Source organism: Panthera onca, chromosome C1, assembly GCF_046562875.1.
Source record: "Panthera onca isolate mPanOnc1 chromosome C1, mPanOnc1 haplotype 2, whole genome shotgun sequence".
Classification (NCBI taxonomy): Eukaryota; Metazoa; Chordata; class Mammalia; order Carnivora; family Felidae; genus Panthera; species Panthera onca.
The window spans coordinates 100190408-100205573 of NC_138346.1; the positions used below are offsets into that span (position 1 = coordinate 100190408).

Sequence of the window (15166 nt, forward strand, 5' to 3'; positions counted from 1 at the left end):
CTGCCTGTTAGTGAGAATCAATAATACATCATCCCGACTGTGGAACTTTTGAGAGTAAGGGCGCACTGTTAATAACTACTTCAAGAAAATGCTCCCAGACCTGGACTGTCTGAGGCAAGTTCTCTAGGGTTACTCTGCTTTTCACAAACATCACTGCAAATGACCGATCATAAGACTTGTACTTGAGGCCTGTGGTCTACCTTCTTGTCATTCTTCATGAGTTTAATTGGGGTGGACAGAGTAAGAGATCATATTACGATAACTTCTTAATTCTTGACCTTATCAGATACAAAACCTCTTTAACATATTTTAATATTTCTTAATGGATAATAATACACATTTCAATACTTCTTTATCTTCCTAATATTCATTAAAAACTAGGGGCGCCTGGGTGGCTCAGTTAAGCGTCAAACTTCAGCTCAGGTCATGATCTCACAGTTCATGGGTTCAAACCCCACGTCAGTCTCTGTGCTGACAGTTCAGAGACTGGAACCTGCTTCAGATTCTGTGTCCCCCTCTTTCCCTACCCCTCCCTTGCTCACACTCTGTCTCTCTCTTTCTCTCTCTCTCTCTCTGTCTCTCTCTCAAAAAAGAATAATTATTTGAAAAAAATAATAAAATAAAAATAAAAACTATAACCCACCCATAAACACTATTCCAAAAAGCAATGTAATGCTTTTACTGAACTCTGAAAGAAAAACAAAAGAAAGCAATTCATAGTAAAATATTATTCCATAAATAAATGCTTAGAATATCTGCACTACACAGTAAAGTGAAAGGACCACATATTTGCCACAATTTAGAAGAATAAGTTTGAGTTTAAGAAATGTAAAATAATATTCAGCTGAATAATATTATCCCTTTTTTACTTGACATTTAAAACAAAGGCCAAGTAAATACAATTTTTTTCTACACATAGAAAAACATTAAATACAATAGCTACAAAGGCAACATAATAAGGTTAATCATTTGGCGATTCAAATATCATGAGTGATGTTATAGTCAGTGACGTGATTATCCAGATTCATGAATAAAACCTTGATAGTATTCCTTTAAATCATAAACAGGGACACCTGTTGGTTGACTCGGTTGAGCATCTGACTCTTGCTTACAGCTCAGGTCATGATCCCTGGGTAGTGGGATCAAGCCCCACGTCAGCCTCTGTGCTTAGCATTGAGCCTGCTTCAGATTCTGTCTCTCCCTCTGTCCCTCTCCTCTACTTAAGCGCTCTCTCGCACGCTCTCTCTCTCTCTTTCTCTCTGTCTCCAATAAAAAAAAAAATCATGAACAATCTTACCTTAACATTATTGACTCTTATAGTCCTGGAAATTTTAATATGTATTAAATCCCTAAAAAATATTTTTGTTTATTTATTCATCAGAGCCAGTGTGGTTCTAGGTTCTGATATTTACAAATAAACTTTTTTCTACGGAGTGTGAGGTGGGACGATCACATTTGTGTGGAATGTAGCATATCATCCTTATGCAGAAGAGTCCCGCGCATTGCAGAGTATCTAGAACCCCTGGCGTTTGCCCATTGGATGCCATATATTCCTCTCAACTTTACTGACAATTAAATTTGGCTCCACAAGTTTCCAAATTCATGAATCCCACAAGTTACCAAATACATTAACCTATGAACTCTCCTTGTTCCTTCTGGTCACCAAGGAAGAGGGAGATCACTGAAATAATGTGGTCAGAAAGGCACTGACCCTACATACTGTATGGAAGTTAACATTTACGTGGCATCAGTATAGCTCCAAAATTTAATCAGTTCAGGAGAAAATGTCAGAGAGACTAGCTGGTTTACAATCCTTTCAGAAGAAAAGAAAAGCTGTAGTGACTAAACATTATAATTACTTTTGTGTACCACCAACCACTGAGTCTGTGAGTCTGTTGTTACTGAATTATTTTTGCCATACTTCACAATCGTATTGTAAGTATGAAGTTTTTGTTCCAGATGGAAGCCAACCTTTAGCAATGGAGTTTATAGGATCAAAACTGTGTGTGCACTTTTTAAAAACTTAGTGTTAGATTTTGAGAGACTGCTCCCAAACTGTAGCCCAAATTTCTACTCCCAAGTTTCTGAGGCAGCACACTTTGACTGTACGATTCAGCTACCCTACACTCCCAATTTTAAAAGACCACTGATGTTAACTTAGAATCTAAATGTGTATAAAATATATCAAGTCAGTCTACCTTACTTACAGTTTCTATAAAGCTATATACATAAAACATAATACAGACATCTTTACATTTATTTTGCTTATTATTTAACACATTTTATATATGTTCAATGCAAAACTACTAATTTCAATCTATGTTTTAATTAGTAGAGTAATTTTTCTTTTGGTCTTCTGAAAATGAAAAATTGGGTATCTTATGTTCAACAAATCAAAGGAAAAATGCTCAAAAGATCTTTTTCTGAGAGTATAAATGTCTGCAGCCTGCACATTCTTTGGCTTTCCATAAATTCTCATTCCCTTCCCATGAGCGCTGTCAGTCCATAATGTCCTTGAGTGGTAATCCTCATTGGTAATCATCTCTAATTTTAGACCATATAGCCTGGCTCTTGTGATATGTATCAATAATGACACATGATTGCTGTCTCCTGGGATTCATTCATAAAACAATATCATCTATTTGGTTTATATTTTCAGATGGACCTTTGGTTTCCTAGGTGAGGTTAACTCTGACTCTCTCAGTTTGCTTTCTTGTGAAATTAAGGATAGAAATGACTATAAAACTCAGTTTTATCATTTAGCATCTGAAAAATGTGAAGAGCACATCACATTGGGAAAACAGAGATGCATGTATGACAAAAACAATTTCATTTAAAAAAAATTGTAATGTTTATTTATTTTTGAGAGGGACAGACTGTGAGGGGGGAGGGGCAGAGAGAGAGGGAGGCACAGAATCTGAAGGAGGCTCCAGGCTCTGAGCTGTCAGCACAGAGACCAGCGCAGGGCTTGAACTCAGGAAGAGTTGAGATCATGACTTGAGCTGAAGTCATATTCTTAACTGACTGAGCCACCCAGGTGCCCTGGAACAATTTTAAATGGCTAGTTTTATGGAGATATGGACATAACGTGAAGAAATATCCCTCACGACACTTACTTGGAAAACGTGAGTTTCCTTTTTTGGCCACATATTTGTAAAGTATTGATAGCTGACAGAAGTCCTTCATAACAGTGATCTTAATCTCATCTCATAACCCTAAGAGATGCCAGTTTCTCTGTAGTTATACCAAGGAAAACTTTATTACATGTGCTCTCTTCGAGAGAAACAAAAGATTTATGGAAATGTTTCAATGGGACTATTAAAAGAAACCCTTAAAGACTCAGTGGACTATTTCTTTCCTAAAATAACAAAACACCATCTGTCAGACAGAATTTGTGTGGAGAGAGGATAATAACTTCATTTACTATATACACCAGGAGAACTGATAAATCTTCTTGAGGTCATGGATGTTTTTTGGAATAGTTTCAATTTAAATTTTATTTGTGAAGATGGCTGTCAGGAGGCATGTTGGAGGCAGTCAGTGATGTGTCATCATGATGCTGGCTGTTCACAACACAATGTGGTAAGAGAGACCGCTGAATGCATAAGACAAGAAAACTAGACCAGAAGGCAAAGGCCAGAAAGACTGGAATCTCGAGTCAGTTTTGTTTAAGAGCCAAATGTTAGGGATATTTTATGGAAAAACATAGGGGAAAGAAATGAGGAGTGGTGGAGAGATTAGGTTCAGTTTATCTCAGTCTTTGAGTTGCTTTCTAAACTCATGGTATTGGCAACATTGGCAAGTACAGATTTTGATGATTTGTCTTCAGGGAGCTCAATTCAAAAGCAGAGATACCAAACACAAATGAGAAAGGCAGTGGGCTAAATAATGGTGAGACTCAGCTAAATTTAATATAATCTCTATCATTGAGGTACTCATAAAATAGTGTGGAAGCCAGGCAACCCGAGCAGGTAATCCCAAGGGATAAATATAATTAGGTAGGTATATTAGTATTCTCCAGAGAAATAGAACCAATAGATTATAAATACATATATGTATGCATATATGTACAAGGAGAGTTATTATAGGAATTGGCTTGGTGGAGGCCAGAAGTGCCATGATCTGCCATGTGCAAGCTAGAAAACCAGGGAAGGTGGTGATGAAATTCAGTCTGAGTCTGACCAGGGTATTTGAGTTTGAAAGCCAGAGAACCAAGAGCACCGATGTCCAAAGGCAGGAGAAGATAGATATCTTAGCTCAAGCAGAGAAACAGAATTCACACTTCCTCTACCTTCTATTCAGGCCCTCAAAGGATTGGATTATGCTACTTACATTGGGAAAGGACATCTGCTTACTGAATTCACCAATTCAAATACTAATCTCTTCCCTCAAAGACACACTCCGAAATAAAGTTTGGGGCACCTGCGTGGCTTAGTTGGTTAAGCACCGACTTTGGTTCAGGTCATGATCTCAGGATTCGTGAGTGCGAGCCACACATCAGTCTCTGTGCTGACAGCTCAGTGCCTGGAGCCTGTTTTGAATTGTGTGCCTCCCTCTTTCTCTTTCTCTCTCCCTGCTCCTCACCATCTTGCACTCACTTGCTGTCTCACTTTCTCTCTCAAAAATACAATAAACATTTTAAAAAAGAAAGAACATTTTACCAGCTATCTAGGTATCCCTTGGCCAAATGAAGTTGACATAAAAAAAAATTGTCACAGAGAATGAATGAAGGTGGACAGGCATTGTAGGCAGAGACAATGCCACAAGCAGGAACTCTACCTCCTCCTTCTTATCATCATGAATGTCACCATCACAGAAGTACTAGTAATGCTAATAATAATAATAGTTTGTATGTAGCATTTACTTGTTAAAGTACACACACACACACATATATATATATATAATATATATATATATACCATATATATTATATATAAAATTATATATATAATATATATGGTATATATATATATATTATATATATATATAATTTTATCTACTTTTCTAAGCAAATTAGAAGTTAGGGGAATTAGTATTTTTAATGAAATATACTGAAACTTAAAGATGCTAACTGATTGGGTTTGGATTTATTTAAATCTACACAGACTGACTCCAGAATATGAATTCAAAATCACAATATTATACGGTCTCATTCATGTATCATGTGTATGTGTGGGGACAGGTTGGGGGTAGAGGAGGGTGGCTAGCAATTTGCTGTAAGGTAGAGTACAGTGGGAGATAGGAGTGGAGTAGTTAGAGAGACAGCTCATACTGAACTTGTTGGGAAAACAAAACAAAACAAAAAGCAAAACAGGCTCAAAATTGAGTCATTTGCTTCCATACCAGCAAATGAAGACTTGATTGAAGTTTCAACCTCTCCCAGAAGGTTGCCCTTTAAAACAGTCAGTCTGGAGTTTCCTGAGTAGTACTGGTGGCACAATTTGCATCATATAATGCCTGCCATCCCCTTCTCCCAAAAAAATGATGACCTTGCCTGAAACAATCCTTTCTGTTCTCCTGCTGAGAGTTTCCTTGCCACACTTTCCCTCTACCTATAACAACCTTCCATTTTGTACAACTCCTTAGAGCACCTGTCTGTTCACCAGAAGGGATGCTGCCCAGTTTGTGAATAATTGAATAAAACCAATTAAATCTTCACATTTGTTCAACTGAGTTTTTGTCTTTTAACAGATTTGGTGGCAGCAATGGGATCAAAGTGAACTCAGCATTTGGGGATGATGAGAGACATGGGCATGGGACCCTGCGAACACTTCTGAGTTCATGGTCTTTCTCACCATTTCCTAGGGCTGTTGGTAAGTTCCTCTTGGTTTGAGCTCTGCTCTATTTGGTTTACGCTTCTGGTCTAAATGGCTTTCCAATCCAGGCCTTGGTGGGTCAGCTTGAGCTGGCAGATGGTTCCATCAAGAATCTGATTCCCTAGGCTTTGGCTCAGTGGGGAATTCCCCAGTGTTTGGTATCCAGTCCACAGTCTCTGTTTGCTAATCCATGTTGGGAATTGTTGGTGGTTTTGACTGGAGTTGGACGGGGTCCAGTTTAAGAACTGGACTGGATCTGGTTTAGGCTGGATAGGATCTAGTGGAAGCCTCATGTGAATAAAATTTGTTTAAATGGGATCCTTTATATCCAAAGAGTTGAGCACTCCACCTTCAACCTAAGATAATTCATATGTCAAAGAGACGCATTTTGGGGGTAGCATATTTTGCTTCCCTACAGTCCCAGAAGTTTCACAGTCCAAAAGTAAAGTTGGTAGATTGTTTCATCTTATTGAACGAGTCTCTTAGTCCAGACAGTAGATAGGTTCAGTTAAACTTATTTCAGGAGAAGGTGGTGGTGTATTACCTAAGTAAGGCTTATGGTTCACGTAACCACATATTAAATAAGAGTCATTTCCATGGAAATAAAAGTAAAACAGTGATTAATGAATGGAGAAAATTATAGACTGGTTTCTGAGTTCTGAGGGTAGCCAGTCAAGAAGATTTCTAGATGTCAGGGTCAAAGGATCTTTTGTAGTTTGAATGTCTCTGATGATGTCATTGGGTGTTGACAGATAAACTTTCTGAGTGGCCCCACGTCAACTGGCACAAAGATTACCCATATTCAAGCTTTTGTGGTGATTTCTCTAGAGGTTATATCAAGTTGTTCATATTCACTTTTCAGGGCTTCAGGAAAAAAGGCAGTTCTAGTTCTCATGACTCTAAGTCAGAAGGGTAGAAAAAAAATGAAAAATTTACTTTGGAGAGTTATATCCAGACATTGGAGGAAACTAGAATTCAGGATCTAGTTCAGTTTACAATGCACAACATGAGAATCTAATATCTGCAAAAATATGCTATTGAAACATCCTTTGTTTTCTCTTTACAATCACCCTCATTTCTATCAAAGATAGCCAACTTCAGACTACTTTGTAAAATAAGTCTAGTTTCAGTAAATTTGGCCTGATTGTTTGTATAAGTGTAGCAAGAATATTGATTAATCTCATAGGCTCTTTTAAGTCTGCTTTGCTGGAACTTTTTATAAGGAATCTACAGATTCAACTTTTAAGAACCTCACGAGGCTGAGAAGCCAAGTTAAGTATGTGCTATCAGATTTTGTCTGCAGTACTTATAGATCTGGGTTAATTCCTCTCTTCTGAGGTTCCTGTATCTGCCAGGACCTTCTTTACTCACCTGATAAAGCTGCTGGGAATCCTGTAAGCAAGTATCAGGCCACTATATCCAAACACCTTTCTGGGCTCCATAAAGCCATCCTTAGTTCTTTAAAGCCGTCTGGTCATACCTGAGTATATGCGTGTCTCTCTAAATATGACATTCCAATCAAAGCCTTGGTAATATGACCACTGTTTCCAGTTGGGTCCTCTGACAAGGAAAACAGATTCTTATTGAACTTATGCAAATAAACATATTACCTTAAAAACAAGAATGTTCACTGACAATTTCTGAATTCTGGAGTTAACACGTAGGGAAAAAAAGATAATTGTTTCAGTTCTGCTTGCAAAGGTATAATGTACCCAATTGTGAATCATAGTTGGCTTAAGAGAAGAAGTTTCCTGGTATCTTTGCACTGTTAACAAACAAAATTTGCAACTTTTAAAAACATTAATTTTTAGTAAAAACTAAGAAGTAAGCAATTGTGAACTGTGATACATCAGCATTCTTTAGACTGGCAAAGTTTTAGATACATTTCATAGTTTCCAGAAGTGTGTTTCTTCATAATACAGTCTTTCAATAAAGTGTAAAACATGTTTACTACCAGACTCAAATTTATCCTTAGTTTCTCTGAAATTAGAAAGCCAAAAGTTGGTAAATCTTTGTTGAGTAATTAGTATTTCATTATTTTACCTTATTTGGAAATGATCCAAGCTATTCAAGGAATTCCCATCATTTAACTTAGCAAAACTCTGAAGTTTCATATTACCAAAAACATTTTGGAAATTATTTTAAAGTATACATATCATAAAACATATATTTTGCTAAAAAGTTTACCTAAAAATTCTAATCACAGTCACATCTGTTTACATCATTTGCTCCCAGCAATTATGTTTAGATTGCTCACAAAAACTTCAGGAGTTATTAGACAAAATAAATCATCATTCTAAGTTGTTGTTATTATTGTTATTGTTATTGCTAATAAATTTTGCAACAGAGATAACATGAACCTATTTGAGTAGTAAACCCAGGTAGAATAAAAAGTAAGACATGTCTGTTTTAAATTAACTTTGATACTATTTTCCCAGATCATGTGAACCTGAAATTTATTTTAACTAAGTTTCTATTTTATTTTTGAGAATGTTTATGAAGACTAAATTAATATAAGTGCTTAATTTTCCTTAAGCCACCTACATAGAGCTATTTTATAAATTGACTTCAGCAATACCGTGCTGAGGTAGAAAAATATAGTATCTGTAATGTACATGTGCATATAGACAAACAGAGGTCTTAGAGCTTCTGTTTTAAAATAATGTAAAACTCACTAATTTATAAATAGCTGAATAAATTAAATTTACTCAGATGGCCAAAGTTGTTTTACTATTTGTGGAAAGGAGTTTTAAGATTTGCATTTGTCCCTGGAAGTAATCTTAAGGAGGAGGCTATGATCTAAAGTTTGGGCAAGAGAGTGCGTTTTGTAAGTCCTCTTTTCTTTTTATTCCTTTACTCTTAGGTGAGTGTGGCATTGTTTTAGATACCTCCTGGGATGTTTATATTTCAAAGACATGTAAGATTTATATCTTCATGAGGCAGAGAAAGAATGCAAGTTCTTTCAAGAAGTACTTTGATTTCCTAAGGCCACTACTTTACAAACCTTTTGAGATAAATAAGGGATATTTTAGGATTTGTAAGAAGGAATGGATGGACTTTAGATTGCCTCTAGAGTTGAATTTTTAAGATTTGTAAATCTCTAGAGAAGGAAAGTTGCTCTCATTTTTTTTCTTTTCTTCTTAAGTGCAGAACAATTGTACTTCCAATGTCCTGATTTTTTATATCTGCAAATATCTGAAGGCAAGTAGAAAGGGGTCTGAGTGGACTTTGATTTTTGTTCTAAGTCTAATTTCTGTTCTTCTGTCCTATTAAGGGAGTCCATAAGGCTAACTGTTAAACCAATTTGACACTTTTCAGGATGACAGCATTCTGATTTTTTTTCAAATAGAACCTATTTAAAGGATCATCCTCTAGACATTGACAGGTAGGATCTTACTACTCTCACTAGCAAGTCAAACCATTAAGATTTAATGAGTTAACCATGGACTCAGTAGGCATCCCCAAAGGAGAGTGCAAATAATGAAGCCCTTATATAAGGTCCAGAAATTCACTGCCAAAGTTAGCCTAGGTAAGCAAAGGACCTTCGTTATCAAAGGCATGGATGCCTCTAGTCACAGACCTGCTAGTCTATGAAACTGGCCAAGTGCTACTGGAATGGAACTTCTCCCGAACTAACAAGACAATGAAGGTTGAGACAGCAAAGGTCCCTTATGGCCCAGGATTCCTTATGAAAACCTGCCCTGAGAGCTGGAAATGTTGAACAAACGATACCAGTAAAAAGCCCAGGTTGTTAACTATGCTTTTGACCAACCAGCTTATTGGATTCATAGCCTATTTAGCTGTCCACCAGATGCATGCTGGTACCTGCACCCTCTGAATGGTGGAGAATAGGGAAAACATTCTCACTGGTGATAAAGCCAAGTTCTCAAGACATAGGACAAGATGAAAGGGAAACCTCATCCTCCTTTCTTTATATACACATATAATTAACAGTAGACTCAAAATGACACCTCAGAAGAATGGTCATGGGGTTAGGAATTGTGTGGTATTTTACAATGTACCTTGTTGCATGGAAGTTCTCTTGGTGTTGGTGTGTGACCTAGTGTCAATATATCCCATTCTGTGACCAACTTATCCTAACGTGGGAGTCTTTGGGTTAGGTGGAAATGCTCTAACAGCTCTTAGGTGCTTGACCCATGCCCACCAATTTTGTGGCTTTGGCTTCCAAGATGCCCCTTAGTAACAGCCTTTACCTCATGTGCACTTTAAACCACAGAATAGTTAGTCTAAGCAGAAACCAGTCTGATGAGAACTATGAGGTCATCACTCTATGAGGCTGACTCAAACAGCAGACCCATGAGGGCCTATGCCTGTGTTCTGCCCCATGTTTTTTTGTTTGTTTGTTTTTGTTGTTTTGTTTTGTTTGCCGTATTATGACAACACAAAGACAAGAAAAACAGTGACCATCTCTGGAAGGAAATGCATGAGTCAAACAAAGAGTACTTTACCAAATTTACCAGAGTTGCTAAGCCCAAGGAACTAGTTCCACAGATATTTTTTTTTTCCTGTTATCTAGATTTATAAAGAAAGAGAAAAAGGACTATCTGTGCTTTCATTTTCATTGGGCCCCACAGACAGAGATTGGGAGGCTGACATGGTAAGAAATCTTACTTTCTGCCAGCTTTCACCAATATCTCTCAGCTGCAGTAGCCTCAAAGTGAACAAGTGTCCAGCCAGGAAAATTTATCTTGCCAACTGTATCAACTGTTGGGGAGGAAAATTTTCCTTTATTATTCATGATTCTTCTGGCTGGTTTAAGAATTGCATTGACATGAAACAGATTACAAGAGAAAATCAAATTTAATTACATATGTATGGGAAAACCACATAAACATGAGAGATTCCAAAGACAGTCAGGCAAAATGTGGTATATATGTCATTCTGTACTAAAGAGAAGTGGGGAGGGGTTGGGGGCTTCAAAGGGAAGGAAGGCAATTCACAGCAAGAGTGGAAGGGGTCAATATTTGGCAAACAAATATTTGCTGGACCATACAGCAAACAGAAACAATTGTTTCTGTTACAATTTAATCCTGAATTATCCCTTCATATATTAGTTTTAAAAAGTGTGATAATGTATACAAGCAGGTTTTACATCTTGTACAATTCAATATTTTTTTAATTAATGGAATATATGCAACCAGGAAACTCTTTAGTAAGTTGTAAGCCTGATCCTCGAACAATGCAGAGGTTTGGAGTGCCAACCCCCATCATTGGAAAATCTACTTATAACTTTTGAGTCCCCCAAAACCTGTTAATAGCCTACTGTTAACTGGAAATCATACTGATAACATAGATTAACACATATTTTGATTGTTATATGTGTTATATACTACATTCTTACAATAAAGTAAGCTAGAGAAAAAATGTTGTTAAGAAAATTATAAGGAAGAGAAAATACATTTGTAATACTATATGTATATTTATTGAAAAAAAAAAAAAATGGTTGTATAGGTGGGCCAAGCCAAACTAGGACAGGAGCACTGGCAACCGGGCTCTGGGATGACAATGCTCTGTAGCCTGGTGACGTTGGCTCAGCAACAGCAGCTGTGGGGTACACCTGCAGGTGACAATGTCAGCCTGAAGGTGTAATACAACTGTCCCTTCTTCCTGGAGGTAAACCACCAGACTGTTGCCATTGACAGCTGTTGCCACATGTGAGTGTACAGGCCTTTGGGAGGTTCCAGGACTGGGGTGCCCCCACAAGGATGAGTCTGTGCCTGGCTCATAGGGGCTCAAGGACTAAGGTCTCCCCAGTACAGCCTCCAAGCTGGATGTGCAAAGGACTTGGGGAGCAGGAGCACTGAGAAACAAGGCTCCTTGCATAATACCATTCCTGCCCTCTGGGCACATTCCTCTGCTTCAGCCCAGCCTCCTGATCACTAGCCCTGGAAGCTTGACTTGACCACCTTATGGGCACACAGGGTGACCTGTAGCCCTGTGTGGTCTAGGGCCCCCAGGAGCTGTTGAAAACCCCAGCAGACTTCCCCAAGTACTCAAAAGGCACTGGGTGTGACCTCTGTGCCAGTTGTCTTTGATTCATTCTGGTGAAGACCAGGGTGGGCAGATATAAATAAATGTCTAGTGGCTTTTGCTGTCAACTCTTAAAAAACAAACAGAAACTTCATATAAGTGGGCCCTCATAGTTCAAACCCATGTTGTTCATGGGTCAACTATACTTCTCAGTCAGTATCCATTGCTTGGAAACTTCTCCAAAGGATGTTAATAAGCGTTTCATAGCAGTCAAAGAAAAACAACCCTAAAACTTAAATTGTTTTTTTATTACAAGATTTCTCAGATTCTTTAATATGCTGCTATACATTATGAATGTACCACATGGGATCGATCTATCCATCAATGCATATTACTTATCTACGTAGTCTAGTTCATAAACTTTTTGGCTAAAGAATGCTTCCCCCACCCCCACCCCCAGAACATTTGGAGAGACTGTTTTCCTTGGAGTACATTTTGATATATGTTGAGGACTCTTTGAGGACAGTGAGCACATTTGCTGTCGTTTCACTCATTGCGCTTAGGAACCCAATTAAGTTCCAAATGATTAGGAAAGTAAGGGTCTGAGATAACATTTATCGAGTCCTAAACGTGTACAATGTTCTATGCCTAAGAACTTTGTATTTGTGGTCTAGTTAGTCTGTGCAGCATTCCTATATTATCTTTAGTATTTACCATATTACATGGTTGAGGACACTAAATTCAAGCGGTAATTTACCCAATGTTGCACAACTGAGAGTTGCCAAGTTCAGATATAATCCCAATTTATGAAATGTTGAGTACACCTGCTACTTACTTCATCTCTATTATTATTTATATTCCGTAAATAGCCAGGCAGGACTTTAGGTGGTTGTTGATTTTTCATGATTTGTATATATTTTATGAGTACCATGAGAAAGGTTAGGTAATTAACTCATTTAAGTAAGTTAACATGGGCAAACCTCTACAGGAATTTAGTAATTGCTGTTATAACTATCAATTTTGCAATAAAAGAACTCATATCACTGCATTATTTCCCATTTCAATATTTAGAGGCAATAACAAGCACAAAACATTTACTAGGGATTAAAGACCATCTGAAGTTAACTGTCCTCAACCCTATCTTAGGCAGTTTTCCCCCCCCGCCCCATTTGTCATTAATTCCTTAAAAATGCCGCACATTTGAATTGCTATTTTTGAACAATAACACTTTGACTCTGTTGGCTGGACACAGTATAAGGGGTCATTATTGTATCTTTTTTTTTGTCTTTACAGTTATTTAGAATTAAAAGATGCAAAATCATAGACTTACTTAATCCTCATGACTATATATATTTGAAAAACATGTTATTATTGATGTTTAGGACATTTTATCATCCTAAGCTTTTTACCTAACCTTTTTACTGCAGAAAAAAAATATTTCACTGATCTACTGGAATGGTTGGGTGACATTAATTTCCTCCTTATAAACCACCCAACTCTCCCCCAATATAGATAGTAAAGAGGCTTATACTTATCCTCCAAATAATAGTGCATCTTGGAATATTTGTCATAGTAAATGTTAGTATAAAGTTATGTTCATAAATGCAAAATATTTTCCAGCCAAAAGAATATGCCCTTTGTGACCTGGTTGGCTATCTGGGGCAAGCAATATCTGATTTGTGGTTCTTTATCTTCCTACAAATTAGCTGAATGTGTCAGAGAGGGTTTATAGTACTCTATATTCTCAGGCAGATAAGGGGATGAGAAAAATATCAAGTCAGTTAATTCCTGTAAGCTGTTGACTAAGGGCTAAATATACTAATCTGCTAAAAATTATAGTTTGATGAACATGTTCCTACTTATCTTTGAGAAAATTAGTAAATAGATGTGTTAAGTAGATGCCTTATTTGACCTAGACATTTTTATCTTTCTAATCTAGGTTATCCAGATCATTTGTTTTCATTCTAAAGTTGACTTACTTGTTTCCATCACTACAAGTTCACAAGGCATAAAAACTATAATGACTTCTTTAATTTTCCATGGGTGAGGTGGGTTTTTTTTTAATGTTTATGTATTTTTGAGACAAGAGGTAGGTTTTCATTGTAAAATAGCTCAAAGTTAAAATAAGCCAGTTCATTGATGTCTGTTGAGAAACACCTAAATGATGATATCTTGATTTTGCTTTCTATTTCATTATTTATATAACCTTTAACATTTAATATGAGAAGGAAGGCTTGTGCCTCACAGAAGAGAGGGAAAAGACATCTATTCCGCCTTTAATTCCTTTTTGAAATCTGCCATTCACTGCTCCCTTTGATACAGTTCTTTCTTATGTTAAGATATATTCTATTACTTATATAAATAGCAGGACTGTCACTCTTAATGCAACTTGCCTTCATTTTTGCTTTGTAGTTTGCAGGGGACAAATGGGATGATTTTGAGGTATTTTATTGCTGTGAATGCTAACTTTAATGTAAAGGTGAGAAAGTTTAAAAAAAAATCTTTATAAAACTTGTGAAAAAGGAACACTTGCTCAACATGAGCTGTTTAATTAATATACCTGAAACTAAGATTAGTTAAAAATTCGTCTCGGTCTCTGATGTCCTATACACCAGGAAGGATATAACACTCATCTTGTTGTGTAGAATGTCTTAGTATCAAGTGTTCTAATTCTTTGCTCTAAGAAGATGGAGATTTCAGGCAATGGAAATTGTCATGGTTCCTTCAAATCATCCTGCCCAAGGCATGGCCACACTCACAATTTCAGGTAGATTTGGAATAATAAATATACTGTGGAGATAGAAAACTGGAATGAAATAGGGAGACAAAATGCACTGCCTTTAGGGGCATAGGTTCATTATGCCAAAAAGTAGAAGTGGTATGCTAGGAAACTGATACCAAATCTTAGTGAGTGGAATCTCATTACAGGGAAGAGGTTAGTTTCTGGTGATCATCCCAGATAGCAAGACTAAATCTACTAATTAGAGAAGCAGAAGTCTGAGAAACACTCTCCCCTTACTAGGCTCACCTAATTAGGATCTACTGGTGATATTAAATGCTTAATCAAATGAAGGATCTATTCCTTTTCATCGTGTAATTGTGGGCAAGTTTACTTAACTTCTCTGGGTCTCCATTATTTAAATTTGCAAATCAGGAATGATAGTAGTATCTGCTTCATAGGGTTATTGGGAAATCAATTAATATCCTTCAGAGTGATACATGGGAGAGTAAATCCTTTGCTGTCATTATTACATCAATCTATGTGGGGCTGCTTTTGCTAGAAGATGGCAAGGGAAGTACTTTGCATTGGATAATTTGGACAATGAGAAGTAAAATGAATTAACAAATGAATTATTTTT

At 36.9% G+C, this 15166-nt stretch overlaps 1 long non-coding RNA gene across 1 annotated transcript in view; it reads left to right on the forward strand.

Moving 5' to 3' along the window:
* Window positions 1–5807, forward strand: part of LOC144617175 (uncharacterized) — a 182073-nt gene extending 176266 nt beyond the window's left edge. Inside the window, exon 3 of the long non-coding RNA XR_013557343.1 lies at window positions 5692–5807. This is a non-coding gene — a long non-coding RNA (uncharacterized LOC144617175). The remainder of the gene's footprint in view (window positions 1–5691) is intronic.
* Window positions 5808–15166: the final 9359 nt, after the last annotated feature.